The sequence below is a fragment of the Arachis duranensis genome, chromosome 4 (assembly GCF_000817695.3).
Source record: "Arachis duranensis cultivar V14167 chromosome 4, aradu.V14167.gnm2.J7QH, whole genome shotgun sequence".
In the NCBI taxonomy this organism is placed as follows: domain Eukaryota; kingdom Viridiplantae; phylum Streptophyta; class Magnoliopsida; order Fabales; family Fabaceae; genus Arachis; species Arachis duranensis.
Window position 1 is genome coordinate 95,001,380 of NC_029775.3, and position 16,874 is coordinate 95,018,253.

The window sequence follows — 16,874 nt, forward strand, 5'->3', positions numbered from 1 at the left end:
TCGATCATTATTTATGGCTAGGTGCGGGTTAAGGCGAACCCGACTTAACTCGATCTCATGTGCACCCTACCTGTGAGTGTTAGGATATTTATAAGTATAGAGGTGGAGTTAATAACCACTTTTTAAATAGCTCCACCTTTGATAGTGGGTTGGTTACTCCCCTTTGGTAGGGAGGTTGTTGAGATCTCTTTTCTAGATAAAAAAAAGAGATTGTAGGAGTTAGTTACTTATTTAGATAAGTAGGGCTAGGTCTATGTTGCTATGTCCGACCTCTGTGTGGTTGGGTAAATGGTAGTGTAGAGCTAAACATTATCTGAAGAGTGATGATTGGATTTTATCTCTTTTGGGCCTAGCTAAGTTGTAGGCCAGGGTATGAACAGTGCCTTTTGCTTGAGGTCGAGCTTCTTTAAGTTGGGCTCAAGCATTTCTAAGTCGGTCTTGGTCTTTTGTAGCTTTTATTCAGTTAAGTCAAGTCTACATTCTTCCTTGAAAAACAGGCCGAATACTCGATGCGTTTTTGAATCTGAGCGTTACATCTTTTCATAACCATTTGTGCGTCTTTTCGGTTATATTGGTAACTGTGTGTGTCATTAAATGGGGATAAAGTTACCATTTTACTCCTGGTGGTTATATAAATGTAATCCTCTTTCTCTTTCTCTTTCTCTTTTTTCGCTTCAATTTCTAAGAATTTACTTCCTTTCTCTCAAGACTTTTTTCTTTTTCATTGTGACTCCATTTCTATTGATCCTTTTACAAGATTTATCTATCTTAAAATTATGTTTGATTGCTATTGCATACATTCCTTCTATTCTTTATCAAGGTTAGTTCTTCTTTCTCTTTTATTCATCATTGTCACACCTGAATGATGTTTTTTTGATGAGTGATGTTTTTGATAATATTGTCTTGATGTATTTTTTAGAAAATGGTCTCTTAAAAAATGCAATTTTTACTACTATTTTTTCTTATTTGTTGCCGTGTGTAACTTTGTAGTAGTAGATTTTTTGTTTATCATTTTTGTGATTTAGCCATTTATTGTGGACTTTTGTTGTTGCTGCAAAAACTTGTAAAATTTGTAGATTCTGAATTTGTATTGAGTTATGGAGCTTTACCTTAGTCCCAAATGGTGCTATTTTCTTGATAAATGGTATCATTTCATGTTCTAGTAGAATAGGTTAGATTTTCATCCTTGTTTTGATTTGTACTAAGAGATTTGAATCCCTTTTTCATGAGTATGATCCAACTTCTTTGAGTATGTGTTGGTTTGGAAGGAAGGTCGATGGAAGGACTCCGAAAAAAAAAATTTAGGCAGTAGGTAAGAATGGAAGTGTGAGAATGGTTGAACATTTGTAGGCATAAAATAGGTGAATAAATTTAACGATTATGAGTTGATAGTAAAAAGGATATTTTTATTTAAATTATGTAAGTAATTAAAAGATTTAAATAAAAAAATAATTTGAAAATCGTATGAGAAAAAATTTTTCATTGTGAATATTCTTTTTTGTATAATTTAAGGGACTAAAATAGGAATTTAATAGATTTAGTGTCTGATTTTGTTTTGTTGATAATGTGGTCTAGTTATGTATTGTACCAGCAGCGTAGTGTGTGTTTAAATTAACGTTTGCATAAAATTAATTTTGTAAAATTAATTTTGGTTAAAAATGCGTTGGTATCAACGTAATTTATATTTGACAATTTTATATCAAAATGAGTTGTAATAAAGTAATTGTTGTTTGGTTTATATTGTTCAAAATCACTCTTAAGTGAAAATTGACTCAGAAAAAATGAATTTAAATAAATAATTTATATTAATTTATTAGTTTAAGTTGAATATTTAAATAAATTTTATAAATCAATTATATAAAAAAAATTAATCTTAATAATTAAATTAAAAATAATATATAAAAGTTGACAAAATATAGTTTATATGAAAAACAAAAATAATATACGAATAATATATCAAAACATATTTTATTAAATTATGTCAATCAAAATTTTTTAGTATTTTCAATATATAAAACAAAAAATCAAAATTTAAAAAAATAATTATATATTTAAAAATTTTGAGTACTAAAAAAGCTACATAGAAGGAACTAAAGAGTAAGCTTGATAAGAAAAAAATAAATTTAATCTCAACGCAATTATCTGAACAGAAGCTACAACTTGTAGCTTCTTATAAATCTACATTGAGAACGTATAATTAATTTAGCGTTTAGGGAAAAAAAAACAGCAATACATAAAAAGGAAGCAAATACAACTTTAGTTGTGTGAGGACTAAACTAGCAGTTAATTCTTTTTTGAACAATTGACCAAATGTATGTAAATAGTGTTAAAAAATTTAAAAATGTCATTTTTAGTCATTTAAATTTAATTATGTATTGGGAAAAAATAAAATTTATTAGTATGTATGTGATGGTGAAAAAATTATTGAAATCCATGATGGACATAAGTCATGTTTAGCGACAATAACTTTTTTGTTAATATAGTTAAGTAAAGTATAATTAAAGAATGTTATTGTAAGTTCATTTTTAAAATTTAATTTTCTGTGCCTTAGTTTTAAAGTTTTAAGATAAGGTTGCTGAGAGTGTGCCAAAAGCGTGTTGATGTTGCATTGATTAAATTAGTTGTTGATATGCAAGAATAAAAAAAATTGGACGTGTATTAAATATTTTTTATATTTATAACAATTTGAAAATGAAAGAAAAATATGGTTTTGAATAAAAAATTTTGAGAATATTACGGTTACAAAGTCTAAGGAGTTAAGTTTTTTAACAACATAATCACAAGGTAAACGTGTAGCAAGTGGACGAGTGGGCATTTGTTAGTTAATATTTTTTATATAAAAGGTTTACTGAGAATCTGTTTATTGTATTGTGTGTGTGGAGTTGATGTAAAAAAATTTTAATACGGATCAGTTGGTTGGATTGGTTGGTATGGTTGGGTCCTCATAAAAGTGAAAAGTTGAAGGAGAGTCTATATTATTTACTTTGGTATCGACTGAACTATACGTGGTATTCTTAATGTGATTCAGTTGGGGTTAAAAGCGAGTAGTGGTAGTCGTTCTTAGGAGATGAAATGATGTTACAAGGGGAAATATGAATGTTAAAGAACAGGTTCAGCAAAGAATGATGGAAAGCATGCATAGTTATAAGTTCCCACAAAGCAAGTATTTAAAGAGTACAAGCATAAGGTTGTAAAGAAGGGTTGGGTTGCAGAGAGATGTGATCTACATTAACAGATGATGATAGCCTCAAAATAAGGAGGACAGACAGAAGATAGATAGTTTAGTCATGTTGGTTGGTAAGGAGCAACTTTTCAGCTGACCGAGACACAAGACGATAGTCATGAAGGGTCTTCAGTACGCCGTCGTTAGAAGTTGCAGCCCCATGCCTCCCATGGCAAAGCTTGTCTAAGGTGAAGAGCCTCTCTTGCGAGGCATCATTGGACTCCGTGACATCCTTGAGCCGAACCTCGAGGGGGTCAATGTATTTCTATTTCCACCTCTCAGCCAGGTAGTAGTTGTAATCGTGGATGTAGGTGTTCTGGGTTTTACAGAGCTCCCGGATGCATAGCCGTGTCGCGTCCTCGACAGAGAGAGTATGATTGAATGCTATACGGCCGACAACCAGTAAGGCTTCAGACGTTGAAGGTGGGACCACGGACACGAGTTGGCGATAGCAAGTCCGACCGTCAGGAACCCTTTGGACGAGGATCCTATAAATGAGACCTAGAATGTGCAGGTTGTCGCAAGCATTGTCCAGGTAAGCCCTCATGCTTAGGTTAAGCAACGGAGCCGTTGGCAGTGTCTCCAGTACTAACTGATGGCCTACGCACGGTGGACATTGTTAGGACACAGTAACAAGGAAAAATGGAGGATACAGTAAGGGAAGTGGTTGTAGGTGAAGACTTACGATGTGGTTTCTTTGGCAACATGTGCTAAAGTTGGTGAAACCTTGCATGCAAGGCTCTGAGGGCAATCCTCTGCTTTTCCCGGAAGTCATCCGTCTCAACGGCATGGGGTGCTTCACCGTTCATGATTTTTCATTGGCCTTCCTCTAGGTCTCTAGGGCCAAATTATGAATGCCAGGCTTGCTCGGCTTTAGGCAACGTGTTGTATTTTTTCCAGCAATAATCCTCGTACTTGTTTATCTGCTCATGAAGTTCCGGTAGGGAGGTGTATATCTCGGGAACCCATCCGTCAAAGACACAGTAGTAATCAGGGGTGTCTCTAGTACCTATGAATATTGTTGGTTGTGGAAGGAGCAGTCTGAAGTGAATGAAAAGGAATTTTATAGGCAAAGAATTGTGAATGTAATTATGGTCAAAACGGGGATTGAATAGTTGAAATGTTTGGTTTAGCTTTGGAGGGGGGAGGGGACTGTGAAAGTGGCAGTGAAATCTGAATCCTGATATGTCCTGTGGACCCGTCCATTCGTGGTAGTAAATTTTGGAAGAGAAAAGCGTGAAGAGAGGCACATGTTATGTTTTTATTTTTTAACATTTACTTAAAGGATATGGACGCTTGGATAGGACATAGCTAAATGTGTATGCTTAGTTTGTACAAAAGTATACTTTGTTAGGAGATTATTTAGCACTATGACAATGGAATAATAATTGTATTTTGGTTGGAGCTAGTTAACAATTTTTTTTTCTGGTGTATATTCTGCACATGTCACGACCTTTAAATGTACCTGTTTAAATCACAGGTTGTGCACTAATGAAATAGTAGACGCAGGGTAGTATGAAAGACATTGGCGTGAAATATAAATGAGGATAATTGCAGCTCTATAAAGCTTAAATTGTTGGTGGTGTTAATTTTGAACATATATGTCCATGATATTTTGAACATATATGGATTCAGTAAAATAAGTTGTGTTGTCGAGTAATAAGTAAAATCCAGGATGAGAATTTTCTCAATAATTCCCGTGGGGGTTTTCTCTTTGGCAGGTAAGATAACTTCATTTTCCTTCATTAATATGTGTACCTCGAATAATGTGTATCATGTGATTGATTGAACAAGGATGAAACTTGAAATGAGAAAATGCTGGAAATAAGGCAAGTGACTGTACACGCAGAGGTATAAGGCATGATTTGGGGGATCAGAGATACAATTCGATGGATTTAAAGTGTTACCAATTTGTCTTGCCTTTATATTTACTTTTATTTTTAGTTTTTAATTTTTTTAACATTTCTTATTTTCACCAAAATTAGGATTGACCTTGAACATTTTATCTTCCTTTTATGTTTTTTTTTTCACAAACATATATTTATCACTCCCTAAATATTTTATTAAGATAGTTATGAGATTTTAAGTTTAAAATTGTCGTTTCTAAACTTTTTGAAAAAATTGTCTTGTCACCATTAATTTATTTTTTTAACAAAATAATACTAGTAATAAAATAATTATATTTCATATTGTAGTATGAAATAATTTTTAATAATAATTTATTAAAAAATTATGAAAAATATAGACACCCAAAATATGATAAAAAAAATATTTGGACTTTCTTAATTTTGATATTTATACTTTAACCCACTAAACTATTAGTATTTATGCTTTCAACCCCAAAATATTTTAATATTTACGGTTTGACCCCTAACAAAATCAAAGTGGTATTCTTGAGTGTTTTTGGTTACATGAAAAAATGTTCTTCGTATTTTTCGTAAGTTTTTCAAATTCTTTCTTCAATTTTAACCCGTATTTCAATCTTTTCGGTAACTAATATTTATCCTAATGCAAAAAAACAAATTAGAAGCCATTAAAGCCCCATGATTTTCACTTGATTTCAACATAATTTGACCATTAACTAGGGTCTATGGTTTTGGTTTTCAGCTGTATTGAAGAATAACATTCATAGCTTGAATATTATCAAAGTTTATGAAATTTTTATCGAAATTTCAACCATAATTACTCATATAAACAATTAATTTCAAACATAACCATACCATACAATAATAACACAAGTCAAATAGAACTAATAAAGATTAATTTTACCGAACTCTTCCATTGATTTACTGCTCCTATTTCGGCTATCTTTCAAAGTGCTTAGAGCACTTTTTTTTCTCCTAAATTACATTAAGAATAACTTTAAATCTATGAAACTAATGGACCGAACCTTCAGCTACATGTTAGGATGATATTCGTTAAATTAAACTTGCTCAATATTAAAGTTTAATTACCCACAAATCAAGGTAAGCAAGAGATCTACGGAAGAAAATCAAGAAAACACATGTTTATGCATAGTTCCTCGAATCCAAACCAAACGTTGATAATTCATATGATTTTGAAGAGGAAGAAGAGAGGATCACTTTAATCGATTTCAAATTTTGATTTGAGTTTTAAAAAAATTAATTGTTTGAAATCGTTAATTTTTAACTAAAAAATAAATACACTGGTATGATTTTTTTAAGTTAAAATTTTGTTAAAAAATGTACTCTTCTTTTTTCATTTTCTTAATTTAGATAAATATATTCGTATTATTTTAAATAATTTTAAAATTAATACAAGTAGGTTTTTTTAAACTTGAAATTTTAATAGTTTGAATAAACATACTCTTATTATTTTAAAATTTTTTAAGTTTAAATAAACGTACTCATATTATTTTAAATTATTTTAAAATTAATACAAGTAGATTCATTTTTAATTTTAGAATTTTAAATAAAAATATTTTTATTATTTTAAATAAATATATTCTTTTAATATAAAAATAATATTTATGTATTTAAATAAATTTACGATTATGCTTTAAGTCGTACTAGAGTAGTGTGGGATAGATTGTTGCACGTTAATCATGTTAGAGAATATGAAGTAGCTAGTTTCACGTAAATTGTGCTACCTGATAGTGGTTTAGGTGAAAAAAGGTAAATCATGCTATTCTAAGATTGATTTATAAGTAATTTTTAGAAAGAATTTCATGCATGAATTATTCTAGGCTGTGGTGTTTAATATAACATCTAATACATATTAGCTTAGCACGATTTATATTTTAGTAGATTTAGGAGATTCACATTTTTAAATTTAATTTACGGAAATAAAAAAATTGATCCCTCTTTACTTTCTTTAAATAAAAAAAACTATTTTCTTCTCTCCTTGTATGTTAAAATGAAAAACAATTAAAAAATTCAAACACGTAGTTTAAATTAACATAAATATTGCTACAAAAGTCAGGAAATCTTTTAGGATCTACATTAGGTCACTACCTAAAATAAAACACAATGTAGATAACACTCAATAGATGAATCAAAATTTTCTTACTTAAACCAATTAAAATAGACTAACAATGTTCATAACCAACGTTACCCCCTATCAAATAACAACTTCAAACCAAAAAAATCAATGTAACGTGTTCAAGAAAATTGGCATTTGATTACTTAACCATGAAAGACAAAAAATAGATGCACAGAAATTTAACATTGAACAAAGCGATCATTAAGTAAGAAAATTATACAAAACTTACAAAGACGATTAAACGTGAGGAGTTTTAGAATTTCAAATTCTCATAAACCCAAAAGGAGTCACCATAAACAAACAACAAAAATTTAGCATTATAGGCAACTTCCATCAGAATTCATGCGACATAGTAAAAGCACCGTGACTGTTTGACACATTTAAGAAAATAAAAATAAAAAAGGAAAAAAGAGTGGTTATATTAAGTATGAAAATAAAAACGGTAACAAGAAAATGCATTGAATAAAATTAACAGAGAGAGAGACGTTCTTTAACATATGTGCATAAATTTATCGCCATGTGAAGCATTCATGTAGAACATGCGTGCATCGAGTGAGAAGAATTACCGCTTTCTACTTGCTTCTATATCCCTGAATGCTTCATGGTGATATGGTAATCCATGCAGCGTTCCATGGACAGAATTACAGTTATACCCTTGCCGTGCTCACTGCGCCAGTTTTGTTACATTCCAATGCATGCCAACTTTCATAAGGTTAAAACTGAAAATTTGCTTTTGCTAATCTCAATCGAAGAAGTGTATCCAGGTGTGCATAGATGTAATGATTACATGGCCTTCTAAATAAAAAGTTTGAACCATCTAACACGACATAAGCTTCGGTCATAGGTAAGCCTAGATCCTGTGAATGTGTATATTAGTCCTGCCCAAATACTAGAGAGTTCATTTTTTCTACTGGTGGATTACCACAACCCTGAATAGTTTTGCAGCGAAACACTCCTCCCTTAGAACAGGAATGACCTGTTCGCCACCTCCCGTAGTAAATAGTCTAAACACGAGCAAAACAGAAGCCTCTGATTCCTTTCTCCAATATTTTCATGATTTTTCTTTGACAGAGTAAGTTATCTATATACGCGACATGTATTAATATTCATTTGGTAACAAATTTTTTGTCCTTCATATTTGGTAGCATTGATCGGGCTGTTGTATTGGCGGTGTAGGTTGGACCCTGGCAAAAACAAAGTACAAGAACGTGTCCAATCCATAAATGATGTCAACCCTGGCATGAACCTTGAGCTAGCCATAGATATAGTGAGCAAAATAATGCGGTTGACGTACATGCGTAATGGTTTATTATGGAAGATAACAATAGGATATTTAAAATATTCATCAAGAATTTTTTGTTGTAGCATGTGTTATTAATGCCGTTGTTAGTATTGAACTTTTTTGAAACTTCTAAATTGTATGTTTCATGTAACCACCCCTTCCAAAGCAGCTGACACAGCAAAATGTGATGGGTGAACATGATGCAGTGGAGAAAGACGTTGTGGCACGTATTTTCCTTCATGAGAAGGTATATCGTGAACTATTCCCTTGTAAAATATGTTTGGTATCTAATATTGTAGATGACTTTTTAGTGAGTGAAAGTCTGGTATGGAGTGATTGCACTCATCTTCAACATATTCACTACCGATATGTTTTTCTACTCTTCGTTTTTATTGTTTTATGATATTCTTTCCTGTAAAGCATAATGGAACTAAAGTTAGATCTCACAGTTTGATGTAAATGAAATAAAAAAATTATTTAAAATCAAATTAACAAATTCAAAAGTTTTTTTTAATCGATAAACATATTTGAAAGAAATTATGTTGGTATTTATAGATTATGATTTAAGAGATACATGGCATATTTTAAGATTTTGAACAACGGAATGATACTTGATATTTCAGAATATTTTAATTTGAGAAAATATATTAAATATTTAGAGATATAATTAAAAAATTATAAATATGAATATAAATTTTGGCAAATCTATGTAAAAGAGCAACGAAAATGTTTTTTTTAGGTTGGTAATTTTATTTTGAATGATTTTTTCTGTATCTTTCAAGTAATTGACAAGATATTAAAAAGAAATAACAAATAGTCTAAAGATCATTTTTTCATTGTTTTATTCATATATATATTCTAAATAAATTTTTAGATGAACCAACAAAAAGTTAAATTAAATACATTCAATATTTTAATAGAATTTTTTTTTCACCAAAGGAAACAAGGCTATAATGCTATTTTATAACTGTTGTATATTTTTTTTGCCGACATACCATTAGGCTAATTAGGCCTCAGTACAGATGGGAGATTAAAATGGGCTTAACTGTTTCCTAAATGGGATAGTTAAAATGGACCTCTATTCGGGCCTTACCACCCAAAAAGATTAGTTATTATATTCTGCAAATAAAAAACCACACAAAAATTTTTTCGAGGAAAAAAAAAGCGCACACACACTATTAAAACTAAATTTTGTTCAAGCATAAGCCCAAAAACAACTTTAGTTAAGCAAAGGCATAAAAAAGGGTGAAAGTTAGAAACGGTTCTTCCTTGGTTTTCTTTTATGAACCGAACTTGCCTCATCTGTGCCTCACCTCTTTATCCGGTGAGAGATTCACGCCCAGACCCACAAAGCCCTAGACCAACACCACTTCTCTCTTCTGGAAGCTATGTCACTGCCGTAGTCCTTTCTGCCGTCGTTCCAGTGTCGCTTTCCAATACACCCCAGTTGCCGTTCCAACTGGTCCACCGCCGTCGCCAGTCGTCGCAAGATACAACACCCATTTGTTAGTTGGCAATGTTAATACATGATTCAGTTTTCATGAGTCTAAGACTCTTACTTGTTTATTATGATGAATTTTGTGTTTATTCTTGTGGTGTGCTTTGTCAACGTAGGGTACCAATGAAAAGCTTGCCGACATTGAGTCTAGATTGGCCACCATCAAGAAGAGGACAACTACTTTCGACGGTTATTTGCTTCAGATTTTGGACCTGGCTCAGCGGCAGCATGACCAAAGCGATAGCATTGTTATGGTTCGTAAGTCGTATATGCCACGGTTGCAGGAGGACGGCGCCAAGAGGAAGTCCTCCTCAGACGTCATGCCGCAATCAGGTAACGTCAAGACTGTTCTGGTCACGTTGAGACCCATAACATCAGCCAACAAAATGGTTTGTTCACTCATCTGAGGCCACCCTAGGAGAAGGGAAAAGGCATACAGCAAGGTCCAAATGCAGAGGGCTCCCAATTTGATTTTTTCGTCCCTGACTTGTCGTGTGATAAGGACGACCTTTTCATAGACGAAACGAGATCGACACCAAAATATATCACAAGGGTCACTCTCCTTAGTCAACAAATGAATACCCAGCCACACTGGGTTTTTTGGTTGTCAAAGGAAACTGGGCAGTGGCCCAGCAGGAGATCTCAAATTCCTTCGTCGACTTATGACAAGGTACATTTTAGTTCTGATTCTGAATAACATGATGGTCATCCTGCAACACGGGATGTACTCTGAAGGTGATTTCATGTGTTGACACGAGTCTAAACATATTTCATTATAACAGGACATTTCGAGCCTCTTATCATGATCCGACTTTGACATCACCATTGAACTGTGTGGCCTATTCATGTCGACTCCAGATATGGCCAAAACATCTAAGCTTCCAAAATTGGAGCGCATTGAGATGACATATTTAGGTAGGCCAGCATCCTCAATGACTCGAGACATGCAGGTGCTGATACAAAATTCTGTTACCCAAAGTCGTCTGAAGAGGAATGTCCTTAGGCAGGCCTCACAAGGTCGTGGATGTGGCCGTCGCAACAACAACGCTGTTGATCTCGCCGAACCCAAAATGCCAAAGGTAGGTGCCTTGCTTTGTCGAACATAGACACTGTTATCGAAATTATGTCATTTTTGCTGACAACAATCTAAACCCTATGTAACTCTAACCCTCTGAGTCTTTCAGGCGTACGAAATGGTGTTCAGACTATTTCATAGTATGGGACTCTCGTTGCAGGAGTGCAAGTTAGTAGCATACATTTTCGGCAAAGAATTTCCACTTGAGTGAGCACCTAACACAAGTATTCCGTTGTGTACTAATGTGCCAGTTCCTCAATTTTAATTTTGACTAAGTAGTTCCGATGATTTTTCAGGGAGATCTTGTTTAAGTATTCATTCTTTGACTTGCCTCAGGCGCTATTCATGTCACTGTCCCCCCCAGAGACCCCTTGTCTTGATGTAAGTCATCAAAACTGCTATTTGAAAGCAAACTTTGTACCTTCGACCACCACATTTATACATAATCAACATTCGGCATGGTTGCAAATAATTAACGCGGCATGTTTGATGGCATCGGTTCAGGCACAGAAGTGCAAGACTCTGCGTGCTTAGTATATGCCAACTAACTTCGCAACGGATGTTCTGCTTGACACCCCAGTAAGTGAGCTGGCCCAACATTACCAGCCAAAGTGGATGCACGAGACAAACCAACTGGAACACGTATGATATCTATCCCTCAAATCCTATTAGGGATTTGACTCCATTATTGCCATTTGTGTAATTACTTATCCCTCATATGAACTATTATTCTTAATCAGAAAAACATTTTCACCTTAGATAATGTAGGCCTATGTACCTATTTAGGAGGCCATTGATACGTGTTATATGCTGTTGTTGGATGTCAAGGGTGCAAGATTGTACGTTCTAGACGTAAGCAGAAGTCCTGAGAGTATTGTCCGTTTAAAGGCTAACATGCGGCGTATAGTAAGTTATTTCTTCATGAGTACCTTCATACTGTGTAACTTTACCTTGTTGGTGAATGCTTTTGCCTGCCTGCCGCAAATGTAACTATTTTTTCCCCTGCCAGTGCCATGTCTAGGGTAAAATCTTCTCGGCGAATAAGAATATTGTTAACTTCAGACGCACAAATCCAGACCCTTCTAATTGGGGATCCTTTTAGTATCTTGAAGCCATTCCAAACGCAATGGATAAGTAACTCAACTTACTTTAATCTACTCGCATAATGAGTAGAATGATCAATATCATAACCATGTATTCGATGTAGGAAAATAAATTTTTTTGATCCCAATTTGTTGAGTATTTTGTGTCTTTCCTTTAGTAATTTATTTAATTTGCATTGATTTTATTTTATTGCATAAATATTCTTTAGTAATTGTTGGGGTTAGAAGATAAAAGAAATATAATTATAAAAAAGCAGTGTGATCAAAGTTTGAAGGTGAAATGATCATTTATCACATAACCATAGGTACACATAAAGATTACTCTCAAAATTATTTTGTTATTCTCTTTTTTTTCTATATTTGTTTTGTCACTTGACCAGTATTTTGCTGTTTTAAATTATAATATATGATTAACTTATGGCTTTGTTAAATCATATTTAAACTATATTTTCTTGTAATGTTGTCTTAGGTCTTATGCACTTTTAAATTTTCTAAAGTTTCTTTATATATTCGATATTGCTTTTTAGTATATCCATATACAACTAAGGAAAGGTATACACAAAACTTCTTTCATTCTACGAAAGAGCAGAAACCTAAACCCAACTTCTGAGTTATTTAGAGGAAAACTATGCAATAAAACTAGTGTGAAGCAAAAAGTTATGCATGTTTATATGATAGATAAGTTTGTGTTTTTGTTGGCTCAGTTTTTTTCTCTCCACCTATGTTTTTTTATATTCTTCGTCATGCTAACGCGTTGACCCAATCTTGCACGAGTTACTAATGCAGCAAGGAGTCATCTACATGGCTACTGTACTGGTTGCAGCAGGATGGAAGATTTTCTACTCGAATTTTTATCCCATGGTGAGTTTCCTACAATGCCCTTGATTAAACCGTAGCTCCTAGTAACTACAACTAATAATTGTTTTTCCATATAATTTCTTTGTGATTATTTTACTTCAAATGTTCATAACGGTGTGTAACTATCATTATGCAAATCCACCCCGAAGCTGTCAGGATGAGGATTGCTACTAGCATTGCTAGCTGTGATGCGAACGAACATGCATGCTTCATAGATGTTAAAGCCATGCTGTTTTGGCGTGATCTCATGGATCGCACCGACTAAAGCTGTCCACTTTGATCCTTTTCTATTTTGATAACCATGTGACTTGTATTTTTTGTCTTTTGGATGTATTTTGAATAGAAATTTCGAATACATTGTATTCTCTCCCTCAGGAATATGATATTGTTGTAAATGGTGTTAGGCTTCAATTCTGAGTTATTGTGATGTGAGTAACTAGCTTGCCTCTATTTTGGCTTTAGGATTATTGCAGGCAGTTTATGTAAGCGCATAGTAACGTTAGGCACAAAGTCGTAGATGTCGCATGTATGGATGTCAATTATATGTGAATGTGGCATGATTTAACATAATACTCTTTATCTAGTCAAGTTTTTTTCCAAACAGGTGCACTTTTTACCCAAACATAGCTAACTGTACAGTGTGCGAAATGGTCCATACCTATCTTCATAGGAGAATTATAGAACAACTATAAGACCTCACCAACTACATTTGACTTTCCAAGCACAAAAAATTATTGAAACAAGATGCTTGATAAACCACTATTTTGTGATTCATATTGTGTTTAATTGTGTGGTTTTATCAAGTCTTTGCCCACTTATTCATATGATTTGCATGTATTTACAATTCCTTCCTAAAAATATCCTATGATTAAAAACTTGCTTCCTAAGATCTTTTAGTTATATATTTTTATCTTCCTTTGTACCATTCGATGCCGTGATCTGTGTGTTAAGTGTTTTAGGCTTCATAGGGCAGGAATGGCGTAAGGAATGAAGAGGAAGCATGCAAAAATGGAAGGAACACAAAGAATTGAGGAGATGACCAGCGAGAAGTCACGCGATTGCATGGCTGACGCGACCGCGCGAAACGGAAGAAATCATAGTGATGCGCTCGCGTGCCTGACGCAACCGCGAAGATTGGAAGCTGCACGAATGACGCGAATGCATAAACGACGAGCACGCGTGGTACGAGAAACGCTGAGTGACGCGAACGCGTAGACGACGCGGCCGCGTGACGTGCGCAATCTGCAGAATTTCAGAAGTCGCTGGCAGAGTTTTTGGGCCGCATTTCAACCCAGTTTTCGGCCCAGAAACACAGATTAGAGCCAGGGAACATTCAGAGACAAAGAACAGCATTCATTTCGCATAATTTTTAGTTTTTGAGATCTGAATTTACTCCTCCCCTAGGTTTTCTCACTTGAGCATTCATAATTAGGATTTGGAAGATTTTGGCTTTAGCTTTTGAGAAGAGTCTACCTCCGGTACTAGTCACTATCGTTTGTTATTTAATTTTCATTTATTCTTCTATATTCTTAATTCCTCCAGAGTTGACATTGGATTATTTTCACAAGTTATTAATACAGGACTATTTTTATTTTTAATTAATCCCTTTTATCGTTATTTATTATGTCTTCTTTTATTTTTCCCATTGATTCTGTGAAGTCTATAATTATGATGAGTGAGTAGTTCCATAACTTGATTGGGAGATAATTGAAAGGAAACCTTGAGTTGGATTACTCAAGAGAAAAATTGTAATTGGATTTATTGTTGGATCACCCTCTAGTCATTGACACTAGTCCTTCCCAAGGGAGAGGATTAGAACTTGTAACTAGAAATAGCTTTTCGACTTGCTTGACTTTCCCTTACCTAGTAAAGGATAACTAAGCAGAGCAACCTTCAATTATCAATTAATCTTGAGAGTACTTCAACAAGAATAGGGCTTCCAACTAATCTACTCCCAGTTAAGGCTTTTATTTAAATTATCTAAATTCTCCGATTTAATTTTCTGTTTATTAACTCAACCATTTTTGAAAATTCCTGATTAATAAAATAGCACATCTTTTTGCAACTCATTGGGAGACAACTTGGGATTCATACTCCCAGTATTTTAATTTCAATATTGTGACAACCCTTCTAAATTGATAAGCGGATTTTTGGCTGGTTAAGGACTGTACTTGCAACGTATCTCTTATAATAATTTCTTAACTCGCCAATTTTCGCCACGTCAATGCTCTTTAAAATTATGATGGTTTAATACTTGGAAAACAAAAACAGAAAACCAGAAACAAAATACACAACATAGAGGCATCATGATAACGGTATATTATCATGGATATCATGGCGACATAACTTCATCAAAAGAAGTTATTGTAGTTTTTCTTCTGGTTTGGAGTGTCATACGATTTACACGATACACAATTCGGCTTAGTCTTCATTGCCGGTTTAAATAACCCTAAACCAGAACCATTTCCCAAATGCTTGAAGTCTGTGGCATCAACATGATCCCCGTGACAATCAAAACTAGTACCCCGTTTCTCCAAATTGACCAAAATTATCTCTTTACATGGTTTGTTGCAAACAAAACTGACCTTATCAACAACCATGAATTTATCAGCGCATTTCTTACCAAATACACGCCTACATGAACTAAGGGTCACAAGTGACATCGTATTGGTAAGAGTAACTTTGCAGCTAGGACAAAGGTATGTCCTATCCAGAGACTTGGACTTTTTCAGCTCACTAGTATCTTCGTGAAGTGGACAGGAAAAAGTGTCTTTAACCTCAGTTCTCCCTACCTTCTGGACAGATAGTACTGATATAAACATAACATGGGAAAAAATATAATATAAACGAATAAACCAACGCAAAATATAATGTATTAAAATTACCATATATTCCTTTCATAGTGGTATTAAATTTACCATATCATACATTCAACTCAACCACATAAACCGCTGTCATTAAAAGGCTAACAAATTTAATTAAAGTTTCAGGAACAATATATACTCAACACACTTTAATCCACATACATCCGAGGACATTACCATGACCAGTAACACATCTTTGCCACGTTGGTGACCAAGACTGAACGACCACTTGTGAATAACCAGCTATGCATAGATCCAAACCGCTTCAAGGATCACCACCACACACTTCTCCCTTGTTCTTAGATTCAGGGACCCTGCAAACCATTATGAGCACCCATATTATTGTTATCATATTGTTAATTTCACACATTGTCTAGTACCACCAAGTATTATACACGTGTTTACAATATTTTAGAACAACATTCATAAAAGCATACATCTACTCTAGAGAAATATATGTCCAAAGTGAAGCATGGTTGTCGTGCTTACCATGTTAACAATTTGTGATAATATTTTCGCACCCTCGTCCTAGGTTGACTGATGAGCGGATAATTTGTACGCTTTTTGGCATTGTTTTTAGTATGTTTCTAGTAGGATTTAGTTAGTTTTTAGTATATTTTTATTAGTTTTTAGTTAAAATTCACTTTTCTGGACTTTACTATGAGTTTGTGTGTTTTTCTGTGATTTCAGGTATTTTCTGGCTGAAATTGAGGGACCTGAGCAAAAATCTGATTCAGAGACTGAAAAGGACTGCAGAAGCTGTTGGATTCTGACCTCCCTGTACTCGAAGTGGATTTTCTTGAGCTACAGAAGCCCAATTGGCGCTTTCTCAATGGCGTTGGAAAGTAGACATCCTGGGCTTTCCAGCAATATATGATAGTCCATACTTTGCTCAAGATTTGATGGCCCAAACCGGCGTTCAAAGTCACCATCAGAATTCCCAGCGTTAAACGCCGGAACTGGCACAAG